This window comes from Salvelinus alpinus, chromosome 29 (genome assembly GCF_045679555.1).
Source record: "Salvelinus alpinus chromosome 29, SLU_Salpinus.1, whole genome shotgun sequence".
NCBI lineage: Eukaryota > Metazoa > Chordata > Actinopteri > Salmoniformes > Salmonidae > Salvelinus > Salvelinus alpinus.
The window spans coordinates 41,142,548-41,150,558 of record NC_092114.1 but is presented as its reverse complement, the minus strand read 5'-3'; positions in this window follow the sequence as shown (position 1 = coordinate 41,150,558).

Here is an 8,011-nt window from a genome sequence, read left to right as displayed (position 1 = left end):
AAACCTGAGTGAGGCTCTTAAATACCTTACGAATGGAAACACTCTCCAGCAGCACACATCCCCTGACTCCACATGTTCTGCTGCAGTCAGTTAATGTAATCATCTCTAGATTGCAGGTTTTGAATAACTAACCAACTTGATTCACACTGTCTATCTCAACAAGACTCGATACTGTATTTCCTCAATGAAGACAAATGTACAATATGAATGTATCACTGGTCAACCGCTTCCTTTGGCCGAGTAGGACTTAAATGCTTGTTTGAATGTAATTGGTTTGTTTCTGTTCAGGCCCCTGATACACAAATGATTAAAGGATGTTTAAAGTGTGTCAACATTTCACCTTTTACGCCGTCATGTCTGGTTTTACAGTATGTTTTATGTATGTTATTTCCCCGTAGTTGCTGATCAGTGTTTCTCTTTGCCTCTGTCCCACCTTCACCTGTCTGACTGCTCTCCCCACAGCATCAGCAAGCCCTCCCTCTTCACCCCGGGAGAACGAGCCTTGTTCGAGGGGTTTTCCCGCAACCGCTGTCACCCTCTGCGGAAACGACCTCTGCCTCTCTGCATGTCCTGTGACACAGTAGTAGGAAATAACCTAAGCCAGAGCAGCAGACCAGTGTACACCCACTTCTCCTACCCCATCAGACCCAACCCAAAGCTGGTGAAGCCCAGATCACAAAGCCTGACCCTGGCCACGGAGCAAGGCGAGTTCCGTCCTCTGGTGATACAGTACCGCCAGTCGTCACAAGGGGAGGGTCTAACAGTGAGAGGAACGCCCTGCCTGAGCCTCCCCAGCCAACCTTCGCCTCCCGCCGCTCCTATGCCAGCACGCACACAGCTTCACATATTCTTGCCCACGGAAGGATTTGGAAAGGGGGAGGAGGGGGACAGTGAATCTGTGGATGAAGGGTTTATGGACGAGCTGGATAGTAAGATCACTTCCCTGAAACTCCAGCAGGGGGAGATTCACATACACCCTGATTAGGCCCCTGGAAAAAATAAAGTGACTTTCCACGACCCACTAAGGAAGTGGACTGAGTTTCATGTTTAGGAACAACGGGTCTTGATTGAGGACTGCTCGGTTATGCAAGCCACTTTGTATGGTGGTCTTTCAGTTGATCCCAGGCATTTAGAATGAAAAGAGCCTTGGATAGTTCTACATTTTCAAAGTGTGTTACAAATCGTCTTACCCTGAAAATACTGTAAGTTGGAAAGGCTCGAAATTAGATCACTAGTTATTTTTTTGGCAAGGTGTATGTGTAGGCTCAGAATAGAATAGAGTATGGACTGGCAATTTGTCACAGAATAATAAATAAATCCAACCACTGATGAGCTTTTTAATGTGCAGTACCTGTAAATACAAGTTCCTTCAATTAAACAATTTTATAAGAACGTTAAAGGTTCTAAAAAGTTGTAGAAAAGTAAAACACTATTACAACAGTATATACATACACTATATGGACACCTGCTCGTTGAACTTCTCATTACAAAATCACGGGCATTAATATAGAGTTTGTCTCACTTTTGTTACTACACTGCTCAAAAAAATAAAGGGAACACTTAAACAACACAATGTAACTCCAAGTCAATCACACTTCTGTGAAATCAAACTGTCAACTTAGCAAGCAACACTGATTGACAATAAATTTCACATGCTGTTGTGCAAATGGAATAGACAAAAGGTGGAAATTATAGGCAATTAGCAAGACACCCCCAATAAAGGAGTGCTTCTGCAGGTGGTGACCACAGACCACTTCTCAGTTCCTATGCTTCCTGGCTGATGTTTTGGTCACTTTTGAATGCTGGCGGTGCTCTCACTTAGTGGTAGCATGAGACGGAGTCTACAACCCACACAAGTGGCTCAGGTAGTGCAGCTCATCCAGGATGGCACATCAATGCGAGCTGTGGCAAGAAGGTTTGCTGTGTCTGTCAGCGTAGTGTCCAGAGCATGGAGGTGCTACCAGGAGACAGGCCAGTACATCAGGAGACGTGGATGAGGCCGTAGGAGGGCAACAACCCAGCAGCAGGACCGCTACCTCCGCCTTTGAGCAGGAGGAGCACTGCCAGAGCCCTGCAAAATGACCTCCAGCAGGCCACAAATGTGCATGTGTCAGCATATGGTCTCACAAGGGCTCTGAGGATCTCATCTCGGTACCTAATGGCAGTCAGGCTACCTCTGGCGAGCACATGGAGGGCTGTGCGGCCCCACAAAGAAATGCCACCCCACACCATGACTGACCCACCGCCAAACCGGTCATGCTGGTGGATGTTGCAGGCAGCAGAACGTTCTCCACGGCGTCTCCAGACTCTGTCACGTCTGTCACATGTGCTCAGTGTGAACCTGCTTTCATCTGTGAAGAGCACAGGGCGCCAGTGGCGAATTTGCCAATCTTGGTGTTCTCTGGCAAATGCCAAACGTCCTGCACGGTGTTGGGCTGTAAGCACAACCCCCACCTGTGGACGTCGGGCCCTCATACCACCCTCATGGAGTCTGTTTCTGACCGTTTGAGCAGACACATGCACATTTGTGGCCTGCTGGAGGTCATTTTGCAGGGCTCTGGCAGTGCTCCTCCTGCTCAAAGGCGGAGGTAGCGGTCCTGCTGCTGGGTTGTTGCCCTCCTACGGCCTCATCCACGTCTCCTGATGTACTGGCCTGTCTCCTGGTAGCGCCTCCATGCTCTGGACACTACGCTGACAGACACAGCAAACCTTCTTGCCACAGCTCGCATTGATGTGCCATCCTGGATGAGCTGCACTACCTGAGCCACTTGTGTGGGTTGTAGACTCCGTCTCATGCTACCACTAGAGTGAGAGCACCGCCAGCATTCAAAAGTGACCAAAACATCAGCCAGGAAGCATAGGAACTGAGAAGTGGTCTGTGGTCACCACCTGCAGAAGCACTCCTTTATTGGGGGTGTCTTGCTAATTGCCTATCATTTCCACCTTTTGTCTATTTCATTTGCACAACAGCATGTGAAATTTATTGTCAATCAGTGTTGCTTCCTAAGTGGACAGTTTGATTTCACAGAAGTGTGATTGACTTGGAGTTACATTGTGTTGTTTAAGTGTTCCCTTTATTTTTTTGAGCAGTGTATAACAGACTCCACTCTTCTGGGATGGCTTTCCACTAGTTGTTGGAACATTGCTGCAGGGATTTGTTTCCATTCAGCCACAAGTGCTTTAGTGAGGTCGGGCACTGCTTTTGGGTGATTAGGCCTGGCTCGCAGTCAGGGTTCTAATTCTTCCCAAAGGTGTTCGATGGGGTTGAGGTCAGGGCTTTGTGCAGGCCAGTCAAGTTCTTCCACACCGATCTCAACAAACCATTTCTGTATGGACCTCGCTTTGTGCACGGGAGCATTGTCATGCTGAAACAGGAAAGGATTTTCCCCAAACTGTTGCCACAAAGTTGGAAGCACAGAATCATCTAGAATGTCATTGTATGCTGTAACATTAATATTTCCCTTTACTGGAACTAAGGGGCCTATCCCGAACCATGAAAAACAGCCCCAGACCATTATTCCTCCTCCACCAAACTTTAGTTGCTCCTAAACATTTCCACTTCACAACGACCCCATTTCGATATCTGAAAATTCTTGCGACGGCAACAATGTGTTTTTTGTTGATGTAATTAACAACCAATGTCAGGGGAGGCTGGTGGGAGGAGCTATAGGAGGACGTGCTCACTGTAATGGCTGGAATGGAGTAAATGTAATGGTAGCAAACACATCAAACATATGGAAACCACGTTTGACTCCGTTCCTTTAATTCCATTCCAGCCATTACAGTGAGCCTGTCCTCCTATAGCTCCTCCCACCAGTCTCCACTGGCCAATGTTGACTTTTTTATTTGGCGCTATGGTAGTCAATTGAAAAACATTCTAACAGTATTTCTGATTGTCTTCTCAACTCACCATCCCGTTCTTATAACGTGGGGCTAGACTGTCAATTACAAATTAGTCTGACATAATGTCTCTTATCTCACCACCACTATTGAGATGGGTGTGATTGATGGATGTCGCGTTGGAGTTTCTCAAAGTCAAGAGGCGTGGTTCGACAGTACTAATCTCTGCTGTCACATCCAACCTGGATCGATATTTGGTTTTAATGCAGACGAGAGCACTGAATCCAGCTTTACACAGATATGAGTTGGCGAAGGGTACCATGAGTTTTAATGCTAAAAGGGAGACGGCACGGTATTCCCTTTGAGTCAGGAACCAAAACTCCTCCGTAGTGACCCGTGAATGCGTTGTCTGCAGCATTCGGTCACATGACAGCTCAATCAGCTGTTAATTTAACTTACCTGCATGTTGGCTGAACCTGGATCACAGTCGAAACGGATTAGGAAGTCGACCCCAAAGTACTCTTCCAAGCGTGGGAGGTGAGCAGTCATCACTCATGTGGTGAAACTTATGCCTAATGATGCTGTTTTATGTTAGAAACATGGACAGCTGAGGGAAGGGGGCACAGTTCACTTTTGAAGACTCTCTCCCCCAATAAGTATTCTTCAGTCTGAATCCACTGATTCGGTCACTCATCTGTAGAATGTTTTTGTATTTTCTCTGCATGCTTGCGTTCAGCTCATTTAGTTTCCTATATGTCTGTTACATAGGCAAAGAGACACATTTTATTTTCATTACACAGAAAGTCAACCAAGTGTGTGTTTTTTGTTGTTGACATCAATTGTGATTGGCAACAGTTCCACGCTCAATGCGAAACATCTTTCCAACACTCCCCCTTAATAACCACCAAGCCTTGGTGTGAAATAGAACATTGTCATGCTCTGATCCCATATCTCCATGTAGTGTTGCGAACAGGCGTGTGTGCAGTGGATGTGGTTTGATGTAGTTTACAATTGAAGTTACCTGCTGCAGTATATCTCTGAGTTCTGTGCTCAGCTGTTTTGCCAGCAGTTGCTCTTGGTGTATCATACAATGCGTCCATAAGGCAGAGGGAAACACATTCATAACCATAGTTTAGGGGCCTGCCTGCCGTCCCGCCATAGATCGATCCCCATCTGTGAAAAAGCCCACCATTCGATACAACAGAATTAGTTTTTCCGTCAATATAGCCACGCAGCACACTGAACATTCCCTGTGCCGTTTCATGCTCGGGAATCGCGAGATATAACAATATGTCCTTGTGAATAGCATCCCACGACATGTATAGCGAACAAAAGTCAATGCATGGGCATCTTGGCCCTCACTGCTAACGTCCATTTGGAGAGCATTAGCTGGGGAGTTTTTGAATCGTCCAGTCAGAGTTTCCTCTTGATTGCTAGCAATTGCATATATTCTTCATTTAACAATATTATCTGACAAAGGTATTGATGTGAGTTTCTGTGCCTTTGCCTCCCAACACATTGTTTTCACCATATCAATTGCGGACGGTAATAACAAAGTCTCTGCAATGGTGTGTGTTGGTTCATAGCATATGAGGCCTAGCCATTTACCGTGGGAATGATTTCAGTGCAACGATCATTGTGATGCCATTTCCCATGATCTAAGGGTGCTCTCTCATTGAATTTGATCTTTTAGATTTGAATCATTTTCAATTTAGATTTTTAAGGTTTACCACATTACAATAATTGAGATACAAAGACGATTACATACAGTACTAGTCAAAAGTTTGGACACACCTACTCATTAAAGGGTTTTTCTTTATTTTTTACTATTTTCTACATTGTACAATAATAGTGAAGACATCAAAACTATGAAATAACACATATGGAATCGTGTAGTAACCAAAAAAGTGTTAAACAAACCAAAATATATTTTATATTTGAGATTCTTCAAAGTAGCCACCCTTTACCTTGATGACAGCTTTGCACACTCTTGGAATTCTCTCAACCATTTTCATGAGGTAGTCACCTAGAATGCATTTCAATTAACAGGTGTGCCTTGTTAAAAGTTCATTTGTGGAATTTCTTTAACTTCTTAATGCGTTTGAGCCAATCATTTGTGTTGTGACAAGGCAGGGGTGGTATACAGAAGATAGCCCTATTTGGTAAAATACCAAATCCATATTATGGCAAGAACAGCTTAAATAAGCAAAGAGAAACGACAGTCCATCACTACTTTAAGACATGAACGTCCGTCAATACGGAACATTTCAAGAACCTTGAAAGTTTCTTCAAGTGCAGTTGCAAAAACCATCAAGCACTATGATGAAACTGGCTCTCATGAGGACCGCCACAGGAAAGGAAGACCCAGAGTTACCTCTGCTGCAGAGGATAAGTTCATTAGAGTTACCAGCCTCAGAAATTGCAGCCCAAATAAATGCTTGACAGAGTTCAAGTAACAGACACATCTCAACATTAACTGTTCAGAGGAGACTGCGTAAATCAGGCCTTCATGGTTGAATTGCTGCGAAGAAACCACTACTAAAGGACACCAATAAAAAGAAGAGACTTGGTTGGGCCATGAAACACGAGCAATGGACATTAGACCGATGGAAATCTGTCCTTTAGTTGAATGAGTCCAAATTTGAGATTTTTGGTTCCAACCTCCGTGTCTTTGTGAGACGCAGTGCAGGGTAGTACAGAGCTCAAGTTGGTCTCTACATGCCTCCGGAGGCTCTGCGATTGCGTCACACCATCCATATGGCGCCTCCGACCACATTTTCAGATTAAGCATAAATTGGCTTTAAGCCTTATGTTCACCAGCTGTATCAAACTCTTTAAGTTCTGGTGGAAGTCATTCATTGTCAATGGAGCAGTACGTAACGCTAGTTGGGGATGCCGCAGTCACGCCATATGTGTTTTGCCATATGTTGTTTTTCAAGTTTCAAGTTTTAATGTCACATGCACAAGTACAATGAAATGCCTTTCTTGCAAACTCAAAACCCAACAATGCAATAATCAATAACAATGTAATACTAGAAAAAAAATAAAAAAAATAAGAAGAAATATGAAGAACACAATAAGTAAGTAAGCATACTATAAACAGGGTCAGTTCCAATACCATATTTATAATGTGCAGAGATACTGGAGTAATGGAGGTAGATATGTATAGGGGTAAGTGACTAGGCATCAGGATATAAGATAAACAGAGTAGCAGCAGCTTGTATGTGAGTGGGTGTGTGTAGAGTCAATATAAATGTATGCATGTTATGTGTGAGTGAGCAGATAATGGTGTGTGTGTGTGTGTGTGTGTGTGTATAGAGACATAAATAAACATAAACAGGTAAATGAGGATACAAGGTTAACTCACTTTTTGCCGGATATCTAGCCCGCATTTTCCAAACTTGATGCACATCTGCTTCACAAGGCTGCAGAACGGTTTGCAGCCTGGTTCGACCAAAGCTAATAATTAGACTAGATTCAAGTTATTCTCCTATGACCTACTCGTTTCATAGGCTGTACACAAGGGCACATTACAACAATTAATCTAGTTTGATTATATTCTTCTGTCACATTCATCTCGAGCAACATGTTCCCATTTAGCAGGGATCACAACTACATTCAGCCGCTGTATGGCCAATATGAAAAAACTACTGGATTTAAGTTTATGTGCCACTCTATAAGGGCCGCCAAATGAGCAGTGACGCTCATCTGGGTGTTAACTCTGTGGATTTGGAAACTACAAGTGCTCATGAGTACCCCTTTTACTGCGACACAATGTACAGATAATGTTGTATGGTGCATTAAATGATAGGAGTACACACACAAAAAAACATTGTTGACCATTTAGGCTTAAAAAAAAAAAAGACAATATCTTATAGAAATACTTTTAATTATTCTTTGTATGATAATTAGTATAGAATATCGATAATTGTGCCAAAAATTAACAAAGTATACAGGATTGGACTTTTATTCTGAAGAATTTCAAAAATCCGTGACCCAGAAGTAGTTATTTATTCTTGACCGCTTAGCACATCTGTGAAGCAGGCAATAATAACTAAGTACTTCTGGGTCACGGATTTTGGAATCTTTCAGAATAAAAGTCACGTTCAGACATTGGATTGACCATGTACAGTCTTTTAAAGGTAACAAATTGTTAATCCGATAAATACAG